This window comes from Cnephaeus nilssonii, assembly GCF_951640355.1.
Source record: "Cnephaeus nilssonii genome assembly, chromosome: 10".
NCBI lineage: Eukaryota > Metazoa > Chordata > Mammalia > Chiroptera > Vespertilionidae > Cnephaeus > Cnephaeus nilssonii.
The window spans coordinates 33,131,499-33,153,519 of NC_137081.1; positions in this window are offsets into that span (position 1 = coordinate 33,131,499).

A 22,021-nucleotide genomic window follows, 5' to 3' on the forward strand; every position below is an offset into this window, starting at 1 on the left:
ACTCAGGACGGGCCGCTCGGCCTCTCCCAGCGGATTCTCTCGCCTAATCTCGGCCAGGGCCTGCTCCGAGCCCCCTTCTCCTCTTTCCCAGCCATTGTGCCCGGCGGCGGAAGACAGGCTTCCCGAGGCTCCCGCAGCCTGGAATGTGTAATGAAGTCACCAGGCTGCGGAAGAAAAGGCCTCTGTGTCTGCGGGTGATGGGGCTCGGCTCTGGGATCTGCATAATGCGGCTCTGATCCTCAGAAATAAAGTGGCGACTGTTAGGGCGTCTTCTGGCCTGGCAGCTCCGAGAGGGGACGTTTCATCTCTGCTCTGTGAGCCCCTTATGCCCTCTGAATGGCTCTGTGGCTACATGACCACATGATGGCCGTTGTCTTGCTGCCAGGATCGTATGTGCCACCCGGAAGGAAGAGCCCTGACTTCACTTTCCCCGCTCCCCCAGCCGTGAGAACCACGGAGCGGCAGGTGGGCGCTGTGGACAGAGGGGCCCCTGGTGGCCCTCACTTCAGACCCAGAAAGCACACTGTCACCTGCAGTGAGGACCAGAGATGTCACCCTAGCTCCGGTCCTGAGGACGAGGCCACAGGAGCTTGTGAGCACTAAGTTGGGAGCCAGTGTGGCAAGTGGTTGGGAGCCAATGCCATGTCCACCAGGCAAAGCCGGAGTCGGGCCAGGCCAGCTCTCGGGTTAGCACAGAGCAGACAGCAAACCCTGGGGCAAGAGTGACTCAGAACCCACTGGCCAAACCAAGGCCACCCCCCCCCGCCCCCCCCCGGACACACACCCCAGCAGTGAGCACGGAGAGGAAGCGTCCGGGCCGGAGAGCCTGAGGTCTGTCCTGCTCAGTTTCGCACATGGACCAAGGGCCACCTCTGTCAGAACCACAAGCGTCTGTCCACTCAGAATCCTGGTTCCCATCCCAAAGCAATAGGAAAACAAGCTCCAAACTCTGGCCCAGGGACCTGCACTGTGAAAAGAGCTCTGAGCTCACTTGGGCTTTCACAGAGGGGTCGGAACAAGTTCCCAGGTTGCTTTTCCTGGGGAGTGGGAAGACCAGAACTTGATAAATTACCCCAAAATGACCTCCCTCCTCTCGTTGTACTTATTTATCTGGTCCCCCTTTGCACCACTATATCAACCATTCCCCTGAAGGCAACCATGCCAAAGGATGAGTGTGTCTTTTAATTTAGACGCATCCTTAAAAAGTGTGTATTTCTTGGTGTGTGCTTGCACTTCTGAATTCTGTCAATAGGGCTGCCTGTAGCACTCCTGCTGGTTGTCCTGCCGCAAGAAGCGGTGACAATCCACCCATGTGTTGCTAAGTGAGCGCCTCCTCCTGGTTCTTAGGTACCGCCCAGAGCTCCCAGTGTGTTTGTGCCACATTCTCCTGTTCCTCCCATCAAGTGATGGGTGCTCCGACGGGCTTCTCCACACCGCAGACACACGCGGGCACACACACACTGCCGACAACCTCCTACCTGTCCAGAGCACATAGTCAAGATGGGTGTGTGTGTGTCTGTATGCGTGTGTACCCAGAGGCAGGAATGAACCAAGTTTATCAGTGGATGAATCTAGAATGAGGACGACCCTAGAGCTCATTCATTGAACTCTGCCAGGCTGCTCCCAGCAGATGCAGCCATCTACACTCCCACAAACAGTGCACCAGGGTTCCATACCCCACAGCCCTGCCAGCGTTAGCATTATCCAGCTTCGATTTCTTTAGTTTTTGCCAGCCTCATAGATTTAAAGTGAGAGAGATCTCACTGTGGTTTTTCGTTTGCATTTCTCTTTTCACCAAAGAGCCAAAATGTCTCTTCATAGGATTGCTTTCCTTCATTTTTCTCTTTTGTAAGTTACCAATTCAAATATTTCCCTTGTTAATTAGCAACATTGCCTTATGTATTCTAAATATTATTTTCTTTCCTGTTTTAGACATTACAAATGTCTTCTCTCCCCTTTATATATTTTCTTTAACTTTACAGCATACTTTTTAAAACTTAATTCAGATATAAATCACAAATTGTACAACTCACCCACTTAAAGCGCACCATTCAATGGTTTTTAGTATATACATGGAGTAGTGTAACCATCACCAGAGTCCATTTTAATAACATTTCCATCACCTCCAAGGGAAGTTACACACCCTTTAGCAGTCACTCCCCATTATCTACCCCCAGGCTCCTCATCCCAAACACACCAGCCCTAAGCAGCCACTAATCTACCCTGTCTCAATAGATTTGCCCATTTTGGACATTTCATGGAAATGGAATTAAACCATATGGGGTCTTTTGTGACTGGCTTCTTTCACTTAGCCCAAGGTATTCAATGGTTGACTTGTGCTGTAACGTGTCTGTGTTTCACTCACTATTGGTATGCCTATGCCACATGTGCTTATTCACTTATCACTTGATGGACACTTGGGTCGTTTCCAGGTATTGGCTATTATGAGTAATGCTGCTATGAACATTTACGTGTGCCCATGTTTGTGCAGTCATATGTTTTCATTTCTCTTGGGTATATATCTAAGAGTGGAATTCAGTGGTAATTTTATGGTCACATTTTCAGGACCTGCCACACGGTTTTCCTCAGTGGCTGCACCACTTTGCATTCCCACCAGCAATGCATGACAGTTCTGATTTCTCCACATTCTCACTCAGTTATAGCTCTCCCTTTTGTTACAGCCATCCTAGTGGGTGTGAAGTGGCATCTAGCTGTGTTTCGATTTGCATTTACCTAATAGCCATTGATGTTGACTGTCTTTTCATGTGCTTATTGGCCACTTGTATATCTTTTGGGAAAATGTCTATTTGAAGTTACTGTCATTTTAAATCGGGTTATTTATCTTTTTATCACTGAGTTGTACAAGTTCAGTGTACTTTTTTAAACAACAAAAGAGAAATCCTTCATTTGGTGTAATCACATCAAGCTTGTCTTGCTTTGTTTTTGCCTTACGGTTTGTGATGCTGAGGTTTGTATAAGAAGTCCTTCCCCTCACCCAGCCGGTGTGGCTCAGCATCCACCTATGAACCAGGAGGTCTCTCTCTCTCTCTCTCTCTCTCACACACACACACACACACACACACACACACACACACAATTAATACTTTGCCTTTCATATTTAGGTCTGGCTAGATTCCATTTTTGTGTGTGATTCTGGGCAGGAACCTGGTTCCATTCTTCTCCATATGACCAGTTTTCCCAACCCCATTTACCAAGCAACCTATCTTCCCACGCTGATGAATGGCACCACCTTTCTCATATATTGGGTTTCCATACACACCTAAGTCTGCCTCTGAGCTCTTGGTTTCTTTACTCTATTCGTTTCTTTCTGTCTATTTGTCTGCCCTTGCACCTGCCCCAGCCAGACCTCTTTTGAAGGCCCGGGCTCTGTCCCCGTGGAAGCCTCCCAGTCCTGGAGGTGCAGTCCTGGAAAGTGTCGCTGGAAAGTGTCTCCTCGCCGCCGTCTGTGCCTCTCTAATTATTTGCTTTGGAGTTCCCGTAGGACTTTGATCATTTGGGTGCCCTCCAATTTTCTAGGTACCCCATAATATAGCCCAGGAGAAACTGCTGTGAGTTTATGGCTCATGCTCTCCTAATAAGAGCCCTTTTGACTGGGCTAATTATTTTAATAAGCCAAATCTGCCTTCACATAGACAGGTTCCTAAGTCATTCTTATGGACGTCTGTAAAATGTGATGTTAATGACTAGTGTCTTGAGACGGCAACTCCAGTTTCATCATCACAAATGTCCATGTGCTTCTCCCACAGACCTGACACTGTGCTCTATTCTGGGGTCCCGGGTATCCCCTGTGCTGTGGATAATGAAGAAGCCGTGCTGAGTATGTACAGTCTCCATGAAGATGGACCCTGGGGAGAACTCTGGTGTCATCTTCTTATAGACGTGATCTCCCATCTATACGGGGAAATCCCTGCACCAGCTATTCAGTATAACACACATCCTCTCCAGCCTCAAGCTTACAAATATACTAGAGTCCCGATGCATGAAATTCATACAAGGGACTCAGCCCTCACAGCCCCAGCTTCGTTGGATGGTTGTTCTGCTGTCCGGTCTAATTAGCATGTTAGCTCTTTATTATATAGGACTAGAGGCCCAATGCACGAAGATTCATGCAAGAATAGGCCTTCCTTCCCCTGGCTGCCGGCACCGGCTTCCCTCTGGCACCCAGGACCCGGGTCTTCACTCTGGCCGCCGCCTTTCACCTTTGCTCCGGCCAGAGCCACATTCTGCCTTTGCTCCAGACCTGCTGCCCTCCTGTAGCTGCTTCTACCCCCAACCCCCTCCCTCATAGCAGGCATCCTGCCCCGCCCCGGCCGCTCTATGCCTGCATGCACGCGCTGCCCAGAGGCCTGGAGCAGCCAGGGTGGGGTGGAATGCCTGTGTCCCAGCCCGGCCACCACCATCTTTGTCATGGCAATTTGTATATTCCCTCCTTATTGGCTGTAGGCGCCTCCATCTTTGTCACAGAGTGATGGTCAATTTGCATATTCTGTTTTTATTAGATAGGACTAGAGGCCCTATGCACAAAATTCATGCAAGAGTAGGCCTTCCTTCCCCTAGCTGCTGGCACCGGCTTCCCTCTGACACCCATTACCTGGGCTTCCCTCGCAGCCCCGGCTTCGTCCAGAAGGATGTGCGGTCTAATTAGCATATTACACTTTTTATATTAAAAATATAAATAGATTTAAATACACCCGTTAAATCTATAATTTAACAGATGAGCTCTACTATTATAGATTGCACTCTACATTTTTCCAACTCTATACAATGTTTAAAAAAATCATTCAGTTCTTACTTTAGATCTGTAGCACCTTCTGATGAAGTATTCAAGGCCCCATAGTGTTAACACCCTTTGAAGGTGGAGAAGCTGAGGTGCAGAGGTGACACGATTGCCCTGATCCCACGGCCCTGAGTGATGGACAGGCTGGGGAAAGGCCTCTGCTTTGCTCACACACACAGCACGCCCGTGTCAGTCTGCCAGAGTGGCCACGGCAAAACACCACAGGCTGGTGGCTTAAACAACAGAAGTGTACTTCTCAGAGCCTGGAGGCTGGAAACTGCAGCTCGAGGTTCAGGTAAGACCTCTCTTCCTGGCTCGCAGGTGCCGCCTTGTCCTCACGTGGCCTTTCCTCCTACAGGCTGAGGAGAGGGAGAGAGACGGGGAGAAACAGAAAGCATGCCCATGACCTCTCTTCTTATAAGGACACATCCTGTCGGAGCCCGGGCTGCACCATGTGACCTCATTTCATCTAAATTACTGCCTAAGATTCCATCTCCCAGTCACTCTGGGTGAGGGCTTCCCTCTGAAGCAGGGGCACAATGTAGCCCATAACACTCTGACACAAATGACCCCAAACTCGGAGGCTTAAAACAACAAAATCTTCCATCTCAAACTCGGGAACGAACGTCAAAGTCTGACATCAAGATTCCGACAGGACTGCGACCCTTCCGGAGGCTCCCGGCTTTTCCAGCTCCCTGGGGCGGCCTGCGTCCCTTGGCTGGTGGCTCCTGCCTAGAATCGCTTCAACCTCTGCTTCCATCCTGTCTCTGACTCCTGGCTCTGAACTCCCACCACCCTCCTATAATGACCTTGTGATGACCTTGAGCCCACTCAGCTGACCCAGGATGATACTTCCATTGCAAGATCCCTAACTTAATCATACCTGCGCCACAGGTTCCAGGGATGAAGGCGGGAACCTCTTTGGGGGGCATTGTTTTCAGTTTACTCTTCCATAGATGTCGCTCCTGTAAAACGAGGAAGTAGGCCACCGTGGGTTTTTTGCCTGGTCTTTCTACTGTCTTAGATCACCTCTGTGTCAACACTGTTGCTCTTCAACATTATTTTCCAATGTGAGATAAACTTCCAAATGAATACATGTGCTCAAATATTAGGCAACAATCCATTTTTTGGAATTTATGATTTTTTTCTGCAGGCATTGATTAGAGTGTATGCACATTGATTAATCCAGTCCATGCATGGTTGCTACCATTTGTGCACCAACCAACGTACGGGGATACACAGATGCCCACAAATCAACTGGGGAAAGGAGAAAAAAACTGGGTGGGGATTCAGGACACCTGGCATCTCCGTTGGGGACCTGGCAGGAAACTGTTCAAATGAAGAGTCTCTGGTGACAGGATTCCTTGTCTAGTCCAGGGGTGTGCACAGGGCTAGGGGACCCACCAGTGATGGTGGGGGACTAAGGCTTGCCCCAGTAGCGGTTTTACCATCGCCAGGGCCAAGGGGAAAGGGAGGACAGGTGAGAGCTGGAGCCCGAGAGGAGGGAGCTGTCAGCGTGAAGGGGCAGAGCTACTGTTAGAGTCAGGATGTCCCCCGCCCCTCTCTCCTATCCTCTCACCTTAGGCCAGTGCCTCCCATTGGCTGACCCAAGCAGAAGCCAGCAGGGAGGGGAGCTCAGATGATACAACTATGGGGTTAGTTTGGCGGGCGGGGGACACAGAGGGGCAGAAAAAAGCAAAGAGAGGATTTGCTAGGATCAGGGAGGGAACCAAGAAGACCAGCTCTCCTGCCTTCTAGCTGCCTCAGTCACCAAATTGCTTGCTTCCTTGGGTTTTATTTTCCTCACCTGAAAATGAACCAGAGAACTGAAATCTATCATTTAACGGGTGAGCTCTACCATCTACATCTCTTTCAACTATAAAAATCTAGCGTTTAAGATGTAGACATAAAAATAGCAACATATAGATGTATAATATAGAGTCAACACACCACCAAGCCATATGTCTGTTTTCTGTAAATACACGAACTAGAGTGACGAAGTGGCTTTCTAGGCACCCCGTGCAGAAATACACCCGCTGGCTTTCCCTCGGTGCACATGATTCAAAGCCGGCTGCACGGAGTTCGGAGGAAAACCACAAACGAGGGTGTATTCTAACACTGGTCTGGCCCGATTTGTGGGGTGGGGGTCAAGGGGGTGTGACTGCTCGAACTTCCTTGGGGTTTGAGTCTTTATGTGCACCGCTGTCATGAAAAATAAAGAAGTTTGCGACGCAGATGTACCCTTCTCTTCTTACAAGCTGTAATTCACCTGCAGGACAGACAGTTGCCAACGTGCACATGAGGAGGAGTTTTGCAAAGAGCCTCCCAGGGGGAAGGGGATGAACTGAAGCCTCTCCATTCTTGTCCCGGATACGACAGCAGACCTGACAGTCACTAGCACAACGCTATTTCAGTCTGGGTGACAAACTAATAATACCTTTGAACAGAGACAGCCATCGGCAACGCATAAGAACACTGCGATGCATTCGGAGAGCGTACCAGCAGCCAGCGTTCCGTTGCTAGGTGACATCCTCAGCGGTTAACCCTCTGGCCCTTAGCTCCCAGCTGCTGGCCTCCTGCCACTGGGACATTTCCTTTCTTGTCATTGCAACAGCGACATCCTCACCCCTCTACGGCTGCCGTGGCCAGGTTTTGAGAGCAAGTAACCAGAGGGGGAAAAATGACACCTGGTTGCAAGAGGTTGGTTGTTACTTCAAAAATGAATGAATGCATAGAAATTTCTGGAAGGACACACAGGCAACAGCGGATGCCCTGGAAATTACAGAAATGCCCCCCTGGGAAGGAGAATTGAGGCCCTGGGGTAGCAGGAAGAATTTCGCCTTCGTTATAGGTCCTTTAGTTCTGTCTAAATTTGTGACATGTGCGTGTCTGACTTTTTTGAAGAAAAACACTCTTCTAAGACCTTCAGCCCCTCACAGGCTCCGACCTGCAGGTTTTCGGTGAGAAGGTATTTGCCACAGAGCGGTGTGCAGAGAATCTGTGCTGTGTTCGCACGTATCGCACAGCCCCGGAGAAGGAAGGGATGATGAATGAGTTTACTCAGAATTCATAGAATCAAAATACATAAAGGCAAAAGGTTATAAAACATCCAAAGAAGGGTCATCTCCAAGGGCGCCGACAGGCGCAGCTGCAGTGACCTGAGATCGCTCAGCCTGTGGCGGTGAGGGATGCATCCGAATGGAGTGGAAGGGCCTGCAGTCAGGTAGCTGGACGGGAGAGCCGGTGTTTCTCGGGCAGAGAGGACAGTGTGTGGGCAGCTTGGCCACGGCCAGCTCCTCCTACTTACGTGGCATTTCTGCTGGTAGGTCCTTTCAGCTTCAAGGCCTTCCATCAGCCCCGACTTTTTCCCAACGAACAGCAGGAGCAGAGGCGACCTCTGGACTCTGCGCGGGCCTCGGGTTTGGATATTGCCCCTCCATCTCTCCCCTGCCTCATCACTCAGGGACGCTTCCCCTGGGGCGGAACGTAAGGCTTCCACAAGCCGTGGATCTGGAAGTATGCCACTCTGACCATTTAGGCTGTGGTTCCGAGCCCACACTGACCTCTGCGAGGAGGTTCGTCTTGTCTTTAGATTCAGGTCCCAGTGGCCCTCTGTGTGTTTCATTCCAACAGCCGGGCTACACCGTCTAAGTTTCATTGGTCAGTACTTCTACACTGTCGTGAAACATTCCAACCCCATTATGCAGAGACAGAGATTAAAATGTATCTCTGTGATTTAATCCTTTCTTTTATAAAAAATTTAAATGCATTGGGGTGACATTGGTTAATAGGATCGTATAGGATTCAAGGGTACATTTCTCTGATACAAGATCTGTATATTGCACTGTGTGCTCACCACCCAAAGATTTAATCCTTTCTTAAATCCAATGCTACAGGCTAACCCTGGCTTTGTCACATCAAAAGGGATTAATGATTTTTTTTTTAAAAAGTTAATGCTGGCTGAGTATGAAGATTTCAGTTCATTTTTTCAACTGCTCTCCTTTGCACCAGATTTTTTATCAGAAGTCCTTCCCCCAACAATTTTCCATTTTGATGGTGACTGACAGGCACGTGAAGGTTTGCCTCGCACTAGACTCTGTGCCACATATGTTTTCATATGGCAACTGGTTTATTCCCCCCTCCATCGTCACTATCCCCTCTCATGGCTTTCCAAGAGACAAAGTGAACATTCTCTCCTTCGGTGGTGACCATGAACTTGGGCGGGATCACTTCCAGTCAGAAGAGAAGAGTGTTCTCCTCTCCAGTCGTCCATCACTGCTCAGTAGATTTCTCTTAGAAACTTGCAGTTCCTTAGCAACTCCTTAGCAACGGAAGCTTACCTGAAATTGTATATGGCTTTCCAGAAATTATTTTCTAAAAGGACTGATTCCTTCCCAACATTTTTACCCTCGAGGCAATAATTTCTCTTTATTGCTTTTCCTGATCATAAAAGTAATACAAACTTGCTTGAGAAAATTCAAGCAATATACAGATATGAAAGTAAAAATCCCTGGCTGGTACTGCTCTCCTCCCTGCCCCAACCCAACCAAGAATACTTTCCAACAAACATTGTTAAACAAGGTTGGCTTGTTATTGTCGTTGTTGATAAATAGAGCTGACGTTACTTTCATGGGCAATAAGAAACACATCTCTTTTTGGGTGTCAAAAATAGAAAATGACTTCCTTTCTTTTTTTAAAAAAAAAGTTACTTACCAGAATGCTTGAATTCTAAAATGTTTTGCTGTTTCATTTCCTCCCCCAGACATTAAATGTTCCCTTTATCCTGAATTACCCACCAGAAATGTTACTTAACAAGAGTAGATCAGGATGAGACCGATGGAGGGTAGACTAGGTGGGAAGACTGAGTGAGTTTGCTCAACCCAGTGAGCTGTGTTACAGTGTGAGGCTGAAAGACCAAACTAAATTCACATGAAGGACAAAGATGATGTGGTTACTTGGCAGCAGTCACGCCAATGAGATGAGCGGGAGTCTTCTGAACCTGAAAAGAACCGAGCTGCTTTTGAAACCTGAATGAGGCCCTAACCTGTGCAATGAAAGCTGGAAGGAAAAATAAGATATCATGTACCAAACAGTCCCGAGTTGTTCTCTTTCTCACTGCAGGAAGTCTGAGCTAGCGCAAATTCATACTAACTGACACTGAGGGAGTTTGGATAATGGACTGGGATCCGGCCTCTAACCTTAGAAAGCTTAGCATCTTCACTCTAGTTTTCTGTATCTAAAATAAGTCAATGTCATAAAACAAGGTCATTTATCCTACCTGGTGTAGGCATGATTGAAATAGTGCTTAAATTATCACGAAGAGCTCAGAAGAACTATAAAGCACCTGCTGTCTTACAGTTATTCATTTATTCAAGAAATATTATTAAGAATAAATCCTCATATCAAATCTGTCACCCAGATGTGTGAGAATAATGTGTTCATAAAACATGGATCTTGAAAGAAAAAAAAAAGGAAGAGAGAATAAATCCTAGATCAAACACTTTGCTAGACTTTGAAGATTCCAGGTTTAATAAGACAAGTAAACAAATAACAATACCACCCAATGTGTGCCACGACCATTGAGAGCATTTGCCAGGGCAGTGTGCATAGACCGGAGGGAGGTTGCGAACCTCAACTATGCCAAGGACCTGGCCGCTCGGAACAGCTACGAGTTCTCTATCCTCTTAGCTATTTTTTATTTAAAAAAAGAAAGAATTTGCCCTAGCCAGTTTGGCTCAGTGGATAGAGAATCGGCCCATGGATGGAAGGGTTCTGGGTTCGATTCCGGTCAAAGGCACATATCTCGCTTGCAGGCTCAATCCCTGGCCCTGGTCACGGCCATGGGGAGGTAACCACTCAATATGTCTCTGTCACATAATGTTTCTCTCTCTGTGTATCTCCCTCTCCTTTCCACTCTCTCTAAAAATCAATGGAAAAAATATCCTCAGGTGAGGATTAACAAAAAATAATAATAAAAGAACTTGATTTGTGTATTAGTTTCCCAGGGATGCTGTAACAAATTACCACAAGTCTAGTAATAAAGAACAGAGGGAATAAATATGAACCAAAGCAAAAAAGAAAGGGGGGGGGAGGGAAGGGTTGATAGCTTTTGAAAAGTGTAAATATTGTGTGCCCGATGGTCATTCCTGCACATGGTATAAGTTGATGCCCCCAAAGCATGGTCTCCCACACTTATTCTCATCACAATTATCAAAGAAAATGATTTACATCTATCTCCCCTGCTACACTGTCACCCCCATCAGGACAGGGGTCACCTCTGTTTTCCTCAACATGGTATTCCACAGATCACTTGACACATAAAAGGCAACTTAGTAAATATTATGTTGGTTAACTGATCCATTAATTGATTGATTGATTGAATGAATGAATTAAAGCATGCAGGCATAAATAAATACATCAATTTACTTTTCTTGGGGGTGTAAACTGGTGTTGCATTTTTAAAAATATGTTTTTATTGATTTTAGAGAGAGAGAAAGGGAGAGGAAGAGATAGAAATATCAATGAGAAACATCAACATTGATCAGCTGCCTCCTCCAGGCCCCCTGCTGGGGATTGAGCCAGCAACCCAGGCATGTGGCCTGATGGGAACTGAACCAGTGACCTCTCCATGCATGGGTCAATGCTCAACCACTGGGTCACACTGGCCGGGCTGGTGTTGCATTTTTGAAGCACAATTTAGCAAAAGCTATCAGCATTTCTAAAGCACATACCCCTTAACTCAGAAATTCTCCTTCCAGAAATGTAGGGTGCAGAGAAACTCCCACAAATGTGCAAAAAGTAAATATGGATGCCTATGGCAGCATTATTTGCAACTGAAAAGTTCTAAAAGCCACATATTAAATTAAGTCAATTTTGTTTACAAGACAAAAAAATATATCGGTACCACAAGGTAATTTGCTATTTTTAAAATAATTGCCTTTCACTGTCTGGCATTTTGAATTCCTAGCAGAATCTTACAGTCTTTCAGTCTCCGCTGAGGGTGGCTGAGTCTCCAATTGCTTCACTTTCAAACCTGGGTTTGTTTGTTTAAGCACAATGGGAACACAGACACCTGATCACTTGCCCAAAATATAAGAGGAAGGAGAAAATTGCCTAAAAATAAACTGACTGAACTCTCCTTTTCTTTCCCCAGGGTGTGTGTGTTTATGGAAGGTGTTTGTGTGGACACCTGCAGTTTCACTCCACACCTATTCACCTCACCCCCACCTTCTGCCAGGCCTGTGCCAGCTCCTGGGAACTCAAGCTTAAACGCCATGGTGCCTGGCCCTCCGGGAGCCTCACAGAGTCATCAGGAAGAGGCACGGTTGGCCAGGAACATCAGATCATGTGACAGGGCCAAAAGGAGTGTGGTCTTTGGGTTCACAGAGCAAAGTCAGGCGAACCGCCAGGTTGATCCAGGAAAACCACAGAGAAGTGTGGGCGTGGGGAGCGGGGCCCTGATGGTGGAATAGTAGGTTTGCCAAGCAGACAGGAGTGGGAGGCCATTCCAGGAAGACAAAAGAATGAATAGAGGCGTGGAGCTGAGAAGGAACTTGGGGGCTTAAGAAACCGCTGGTAGACCAGTCCCCTGAATGAACCAGACCACCATGTCCTACAAGGACAGGAAGTAGAAATACTTTTTTCCCTTTCTTTCTTTCTTCCTCTCTTCTCTCTCTCTCTCTCTCTCTCTCTCTCTCTCTCTCTCTCTCTCTCTCTCTCTTTCTCTCTCTTTTTCTTTCATCATCCTTTCTTTTTTATTTAATAACAGCTTCATTGATACATTATTCAGATACCACACAATTCACCTATTTAAGTGTACAATTCAATGGGTTTTAGGGCATTCACAGTCTTGTACAAACAACTTCACTATCTAATTTTAAAATATTTTTTCGCCCCAATAAGAAATTTTCTGCTCATTAGAAGTTACTCCCTCTCCTCTCCAGCCCCTGAAAACCACTAATCTGCTTCCTATTTCCATAGATTTGCCTATTTTGGACATTTTGTATAAATGGCATTATACAATATGTGGTCTTTTGTGACTAGCTTGTTTTATTTTGCATAATGTTTTCATTGTGACTAGCTTGTTTTATTTTGCATAATGTTTTCAAAGTTTATCCCTGTTGTAGAATGAATAAGTCCTTCTTATTGTCAAACTAGTGGCCCGATGCATGAAATTTGTGCACGGGGCAGGGGGGTCCCTCAGCCCAGCCTGCACCCTCTCCAATCTGGGACCCCTCGGGGGACATCCTTCTCACAATCCGGGACCGCTGGCTGCTAACCACTCACTCTGCCTGCCGGCCTGCTTGCCCCTAACTGCCCCCCCTGCTGGCCTTCTCACCCCCAACTGTCCCCCCCACCGCCTGCCAGCCTGCTCGCCCCCAACTGGCCCCCCCTGCCGGCCTGATCACCTTCAACTGCCCTCCCCTCCTGGCCTGATCGCCCCTAACCACCTCTGCCTCGGCCCCACCACCATGGCTTTGTCCAGAAGGATGTCTGTAATGTCTCCCTAAAGGTCTCCCGGTCTAATTAGCATATTACCCTTTTATTAGTATAGATAGTATTCCATTGTATGGATATGGCACTTTTTTTTTTATCCATTCCTCTGTTGATGGATATTTAGATTATTTTCATTTTTTGGCTATTGTGAATAATTCTTCTATGAACAGTTTTTGTGTGAACATACATTTCATTTTTATTTCTCCTGGGTACATACCTAGAAGTAGAATTGCTGAGTCAAGTGGTAATTCTATGTATGACATTTTGAGGACTTGCCAGACTACTTTCCAAAGTGGATGTACCATTTTCCATGCCCACCAGCAGGGTATAAAGGTTCTAATTTCTCCATATATGTGTCAACACTTACGATTTTGAGTTTTTTATTACAGCCCATCCTATTGGGAGTGAAACGCTATCTTGTTTTAGTTTGGGTTTGTATTTCCCTGATGGCTAATGATGTTGAGCATCTTTTCATGTTTTCTTTCTTTTTTAAAGTTCCTTCTCAGAGCTCAATAAATGCCTGGCTCTTTTTAAATAACTGAAGCTCAATAAATGCCTGGCTTTTAAAAAAAATAATTCTTTATTGTTGAAAGTATTACATATGTCCCCTTCCCCCCCCCCCCCCAATAACCCCCTCCAGCCCGCCCCCAACCCCGGCCCCAGGCCTTCAGCACCCTATTGTCTGTGTCCATGAGTTATGCATATATGCATACAAGATCTTTGGTTGATTACTTCCCACCCACCCACCCTCCCCTGCCTTCCCTTTGAGATCTGCACTCTGTTCCATGCTTCCATGTCTCTGGATCCACTCCGTTCATCAGTTTATTTTGTTACTTAGATTCCACATATGAGTGAGATCCTGTGCTATTTGTCATTCTCTGACTGACTTATCAACAAACGCCTGACTTCTTGACTTAAGAAGTGACATGAAGGAGCCAATTGGATACGGTGAAGTAGAGCCTGACCCAGAAAGGACCTGGGCGCTGGTCACAGCTATGGACTGAGAAAAGACCCACCTGTACAACGTACAGGAGAAAGCTCTGAGAACACATGGCTGTACTTAATTCCTGGTGCTAAGAGGATGTTCTAATCTGAAAGTTACCTTAGTTAAACATACTTGTATGTGTGCAATCTGTGGGAAGGCTGTTCAACATATGACTTACAAATCAGACGAACCTAACTTTTCTCCTCTATTCTGTCAGTCATTACGTGTATGGCTGTGGGCGAGTTATATACCTCAGCTTCCTGAATCCAGAATCTAGAATCCAGCTTCTGGTCATGCAGATTACATAAGGCTCAGCTTCCTCGTATGTAATGTGGGAAAACGAATCCTTAACTCATAGGCGTGTTGCAAAAATTAAGTTAAATAATATATACATCCTAAGAGCCTGTCACTCGATGGCCACCTAATAAATTCTGGTTCCTTTCTCTTTCTCCTAATACTCGCCTGGGGACAGTCTCTCAGTAGCACATTGTCACAAACTCCCTAACTATTCATGTTTCATAACAACAAAGTGCACCCCGGTCTGGGAAGGAGTTTCTGGCCGCATTTGCTCTGTTGTTTGGCAAGAGCTGAGCTCCAGGGCATGCTGCCGTCAGCACGCACTCCTGCGCCCCCTCCCAGCCTGGGCAAGTTCAAACAAGGGTCTGATTGTACTTTCTCCTGACCGTAAGGACCTCAAACTCTCAGTGTTGACCACATGAGGAACTGGCGAGATGGTTCAAATGGTACAGAGAAATTGTGCTGCATAGCCAGGAGAAAATCTCCCGGAAGCCGGGGTTTTCTGGGAAGGTTATGGAGAAGCTGGTCCTGAATCAAGGGCAGCAAGAGGAGGAAGAATTGGATGGTTAAAGAGGAAGGACATCACTTTCCCCCAAAGAGGAACTGATGTGTGAGCGAGGCCTAGGCTTGGAAGATGTCTGGGCATTGGGGGAAGTGAGCAGAACCCATTTGGGATGAAGCAGGAAATCCAGCGGTGAGAACAGTTGTCCCACACACATGGCTTCGTTTGGTTAAATGTGACCATCAGCGGTCCCCTCGATGGCTGCTGTCGGTGTTCCCAATGACTGCCTCATGGTCGGTGTGACTTTTCTCATCCACAGTCAACTCATGGACAAATGAAAAGAGTGTGTGTTGCCAATACCACCCACCCCGCCCCGCCCAGGCGTCCTGAGCAGGGCTGGGGGCTAAGGCAGAGCCCCCGCAGAGCTGGTCGTGGAGCCAGTGTCTGCCAATATCCTCTATTAAAGGATATTGATATAGCCTGCTGGAGACTATGTCCCTTTGTCCTAGCCACCTCCTCTCTGGCAGCCCCTGGCACTGGCTGGCTGTTCCTGACTTTCCTGGCTGCTAGCTCTCAAGGCAAGAGTCTAAAAGATGTATACCTTTCAAAACTATATATATATACCAAGTCTATATGTTTATGTTATGTATACAGGCTGGTCAGACCCTCCCCCAACGTGCCTGACTTTGGAATCTCTGTCTTGTTCACGGTTCTGCTCTCTCAGAGGGAGAATGTTAGAACCCAGAGGCGATCACAGACTCAAATGTCAGCGATGAGGATGTTGAGTTGTGGAGATGTGAAGTGGCCTGCCAAGGTCATCCAGCGAGTTGGAGGCTGAGCAGGCTACCGCTGGTCTCCTGACTTGCAGGCTAGGCCCTTCCCCACCCAGGCGGCCTCCTGGTGACTTGCACGGAGCACGGGCTGCCCTCCCTGTTCCAGTGCTTGTGTTCCTGTCACTCTCCCGTGCAGCCGCCCAGCTGGGGCAGCCGCTGCAGGGAGCTCCCTTCAGCCAAGAACTGCGTTAGTCACTTAATTAAATGGGAAGACCCAGCCGCCACCCTTGCCCTTCAATTATGTTAATGTATCCTGTTCCGGTGGTGTTTCAACACCTGCTCCCTCCCCCCTGCACCCACACCCACCGCTTCCTAGAGGAATTAATGTACAAATGTGAGCTGTTTGCCCAGTGAGGAGGCAAGTTTCAGACCAGGAGGTGCAATAATGGGAAAAAGAAAACAATGTTTTTGTGGCATCGGACTCTGGATCCCCGTGCCCAGCGATGACCCTGAGCAGCCCTGGAAGGAGATGCAGAGAGGAAGGACAGCCATCGTGAGGAAAGAGGGCATTTCCCTGGCGTCCAGTTTCAGTCATCACTCAGTTAGCACCTACTGTGTGCACAGCCCAGTTGTGACGGGAAATAAAAGGTGACGCTATATTATCTCTGGCTTCAAAAGACCATGTAGTGCCCTAACCAGTTTGGCTCAGTGGATAGAGTGTCAGACTGCGGACTGAAGGGTCCCAGGTTCGATTCCGGTCAAGGGCATGTACCTTGGTTGCGGGTATATCCCCAGTAGGGGGTGTGCAGGAGGCAGCTGATCGATGTTTCTCTCTCACTGATGTTTCTAACTCTCTATCCCTCTCCCATCCTCTCTGTAAAAAATCAATAAAATATATTTTTTAAAAAAGACGATGTAGTTTTGAAAAGAAAAAAAAAACATGTATTCAAATAATTGTGTTTCTTTGTGAAAGGCAGGAAGCATCCTCATGCAAGGCCAGTGGCAGAGCCCATGTTTTACGTGCTGGACGCGATCCATGTCTGCGGGGAGCAGGACGAGGCCCCAAGTCCCTGGAACACACGGGATCCGTGTGCCAGAGCTGGCCTGTGCGGGGCGCCCTCGCCTGATGTTCACCTGTGGTTTTGATATAATGCGGGGCTCTCCGGTGGGGTCAGACTCAGGAGCTCTGGAATGTCCAGAAGCCCGTGTGCAGAGGAAGCCTTAATTCCACAGAGAGGGCCTTCGAGAAGGACCCGGAGCTCAGGTTTGAGCAGCTGCTTTTGGGTGAAGACACTCCGAGTGCACAGGCCAGCAGGAGGGGACAGGCCCTCACAGGAAGGCCTGGGCGGGACACTTCGGGAAAGAAGGGAACAGTCTGAGCAGAGGGAGAGCCAGAGAGGTGAGTCCTGAGGAGCTGAGGCCAGATGGCGGCAAGCAGCCTGCCAGCTAACCTCGCCCACAGGCTCCCTCCAGACATCCAGTCTGTCCCTGCCCACCCACGGCGCCCAGGGCCACCTGAAATGGCCTCTGGTTTCCTCCTCCTACTCCCAGATCCCATCTCTGTCCCTCCTTTCCTGACTTGCAGGGCACACCTATCTTACTCCAAATCCCTCAACGTCAGCCTGGTGATTCAGTTCCCCATGTGTGGCCCCAATCAGGCTCCCAGTCCCTCATCAATCAGGATTCCCTCCACCCCCCACTGCCCTGTCTGGCCCAGATCCCAGACCCCTGCCTCTAAAAGCACTCATTGGATTGAGTCAGCAGCAACCCAGAGTGACCAGCTGGAGCTGAGCAGAAGTGGAGGCAGCTGCCAACAGGTGGGACCAGAGTCTTGGAAGAGTAGACAAGGCTGCCTCATCAGGGGAAGGGCAGCGAGGCGTCCTGATGGCAGCAGCTATGGCCGTGAGGGGGTGGGATCTAGGCCCAAGTGGGGGCAGCAGGGTTACAATGAACTGCACCCGAATGGAACAGGACAGGAGCCAACCAGCCGTGTCCTGAAGAGGAGGGAGGAACAGCCAGGTCACCCCAAAGGTAGGGTGGGATGACCTCAGAGGGATTGTTCTAGGACAGCTTGAAATCACATCTTCAACCCATCTCTGCAGCCAGAATCACCTCAGCATTGGAGGGAGAGAGAGATTCTGGGACTCATCCGACCATTGTTTCTCAAACATTATTTTTGTCCGTGACCCATAAATAAAAAATACACTTTACATGGTTGTTCACTATACACACATACACACACTAGTACACAACCACATACACAAATGAAACAAGAGTTTCATAAAAGGTTAGTTACTCTTAGTACAATGCACTCTGATATTGTCTCTATTCTATTTTATTTCTAAAAAATGCAGGTCTTAATCCTCAAAACTGAAGTCATGATCCCCTAGAGCAGGGGTGGAGAACGCCCGGCCCGTGGTCTGTATAAGGCCCAAGAAGTCATTTGGTCTGGCCCTGCCAAGGTGTTAGGGGTGAGTTCATTAAATGCTTGACTAAAATCAGCAAACTAATTTTTTTAAATATATTTTTATTGATTTCAGAGAGGAAGGGAGAGGGAGATAGAGATAGAAACATCAATGATGAGAGAGAATCATTGATCAGTTGCCTCCTACTCCGATCTCCTACTGGGGATCGAGCCCACAACCCGAGCATGTGCCCTTAGACTGGAATCGAACCCGGGAACCGCCAGTCTACAGGCCAATGCTCTATCCACTGAGCCAAACCAGTGAGGGCAGCAGGCTAATTTTTAAGATGATAATTCTGTATGGCCCAGGAGTGATGTTTTAAATATCTAAATGGCCCTTGGAAGAAAAAAGGTTCCCACCCCTGTCCTAGAGGGTCAGGACCTGTACTATGAAAAGCATAGGTCAAGTATCAGGTACCTTCTGGGACAAAAGAACAAATAATTGAGGCCAGGTAGAGGTCAAGTTTGGGGGGGCTGTAGGCCTGGAAGGAGGCTTAGGCCCAACCCAGATGTTATGGTGTCTATGTTCTTGATGGCTCAGAAAGAGTGGGAGTCTTTCCTTCGGGGAAGAAGGGTGTGTATGTATATGTGTGTGTATATGCTAGTATATGTATATATATACATATATATATATATATATGGAGAGAGAGAGAGGGAGAGAGAGAGGTTAATCACTGTTATTAATAAACAAGAGAAGAATATAAGCACAGATTTTTACGTGATGTTCCATTATAAAGTAGTGGCCTATAAACTATACACAACTGAGAAATTTTAGTATACTCACCTTGTAAGTGTGTTGCAAATTATTTAAATATCACACACTCATGAATATTTGCAGAATATGGACACATCTGACTTGGCAATATGAATAGGGATAATTCACACCTGCTGAGATGCACACATGTTTAAAATGATTGGAAAACTCACAGGCTAAAAAAAAAAAAGATCCAGCAAATACATATCACTACCCAGAAAGAATAACCAAACAGCCCACAACTTTCTAAATGTAGAAGGACAACACTCAAAAGACTGTAATGTATAATTTAAAAGTGTGAGTGGCTGTAATGACAATGAGAAAGAAACTTCTGATAATCACAACAACCTGAATGCAAATGACAGTTGCTGTGCTGAGGAAAGAAGCCGATGCTGACTGTATAACCACAGTGCATGCAGGATGGTCCCTGAAATCTGGAGAAGCCAGAACAGGCCAGTGGTGATGAACACCAGGTCCGTGGTTACCTGGTGGGGTGGGGGTGGGGCGGAGACTGATTGCAAAGGGGTACAATGGAACCTTCTGGGTGATGGAAATAGTCTATGCTCTGATGGGGATGGTGATTATATGGATAAGACAGTTACCAAAATTCAACACATTGTGCATTAAAAATGAATGCATTTGTTGTCTGTAAATTAGACCTTAATACAGTTGATTTTTAAAAAATAACTAAAATTAATCACCATGCTCAATTGAAGATGATAACATGAGAGTGTACTGATAAGAAAAAAGAAAAAAAAAACCTGCCCTTGAATAAGAATCTTGCTAATCCACATGTGTGCGGCTTGGCTTGGTAGAAATTTCTAACCTCCCGTAGCAGCCAGTTATTTTTAGAAGGCAGCTCAGTGAGCCTCAGCACATCGGCGTTCGTTTATAAACACTCCATTCAGAAGTTGGTGAGCTCATTATTAAGAGCATTGGGTCATATATTAAATGCCAGTCCTTGGATTTGTGCACCTCAGTTCACAAGATATCAAGAGCAACTTGCCTCATCCCTGTAACTGGCAACTCAAATACCACACCCACCCATCAAAAATTAAAGCCGGATTCTCAACCTTTAAAAAAAAAAAGAGAGTAACTTGCCACTGGAGACCCGTACAAGGCCCACATTGGACCTTCTGACCATCCGGGGTTGAGAATCACTAGAGACAGTAACCATGATCCTCCCACCCCACGAACACGAAGATGGTGCTTCGGGCCATGCACACATCTGGTGTCTCCGTGACACACGGGGACCCTGTGCCTTGCCTGCCTCCCACCCCGTAGAGCGAGCAAACGGTTTGCTGTGAGGCCTCGAGTGCATCCTGGGCTGTCGTCACCAGATACCCATTACCCGCTGTGACCTGCCCTTATGTAACCTGGCCAGCACCCACTTTCTATCTCACCTGGAGGTTATCGCTCCGCCCACAGAGGAGTGTGGCAAGGGGACTGGGTCTCCAGCGGGATGTTTGCTCCTAGGCAGGTACTGTCCCTTTCATTCCACCAGGAAAGTGCAAGCCCAGGCCATCAGACAGCCACAGCCCTGCCCCTCCCCTGCTTTCTCTCTGCAATAAGCAACCCTGGATCGCAGCGGAGGCTGGAGTGGGTGTCCCAAGTCAGCACCGACAGAGAAGGGGAATTAGCGGGAACACGGAAAATCGGGCAACTCTGGTACCCAGGCCCCACCAGGACTCACAGGTAGGAATAGGTGGCCACAGGCCACAGGTTTAAATACGTACACGTTATACCTTAGGATGCATTTAAAGTCTGACCTCATCCCTTGCCCCCCAGAACCTTCAGCTCACCCTTGAATCAACCTTGTGACCTGGAAGCTAAACCAGGCCTCAGTCAAAGCACAGAACAGCTGGGCCCAGCTCATGAGTCCTGGGCAATGGCGGGACCTGCTCAGCCACACACTCTCGGGAATTAATCAAACCCAATCAGGGAGTCATTGGATCTCCAATAGCCAGTCGATCAGAAGCACAGGTGAGTGACAGCCTGGATTCTCCATTGGTGCCTGAAGATGGGAGAGGGGAGGAGGGCAGGCTGTGGGACTGAGCCTTCAACCCGTGAAATCTGATGCTCTTCGGGTCAGAATCGAGTTGTCAGTGTTTGAGAGCTGTGTGGATGTTGGGGGCGGGGCGGGGGGAAGATAGGGGGATCCACACCTGGAATTGGAGTCAGAATCGTAGCTGCAGAAGTAAAGGAATCAATGTGGAAAATTACTCATGATGCGTGGATAAGGAAAAAAGCAGATTATAAAATAGTTTGTATGCCCTAGATCAGGCGTCCTCAAACTAGGGCCCTGATTGTGGGCTTGATCCCCAGTAGGGGGCATGCAGGAGGCAGCTGATCAATGATTCTCTCTCATCATTGATATTTCTCTCTCTCCCTCTCCCTTCCTCTCTGAAATCAATAAAAAAAACAAACAAAACAAACAAACAAAAAACCTAAGGTTTTTAAAAAAATTAGTTTGTATGATGAATTCATACAATACAGACAACATTCTTAAGGGATGTACAGCAAATCCTTCCATGTGGTTACTCTGGGGTTACAAGTATTTTCCCACTTTTTCTCCTGGCTTATCTGTGTCTTCTGATAGCTCAACAACTGACATACGTTCCTACTAATAAAGAACTATAACATTTTCAAGCTGAACTCTTATTTAGTAAGAAATTCTGGCTCATGTGCTCTCTCAAGCATGACTCCCCTACGCCCCCTTACTATGTTTTACTGGTTCCAAGTGTCAGACTATTTTTGTGTCATGTAGCCTATCAAGCCCCTCCCTCCCCCTTGTGTTGATTTCTGGAGGGAAAAACAAAAACGACCAGCACCTTGCGACAGAGGATGAGTGACTCGCAGGTGTTTCCCTGGACGGAGGAAAAGCCTAAAGATAGAAACTCAGCTGGAGAAGGAGCTCGCCCAGCTCCGTGATGTGACCGGCGCAGGTTTGCT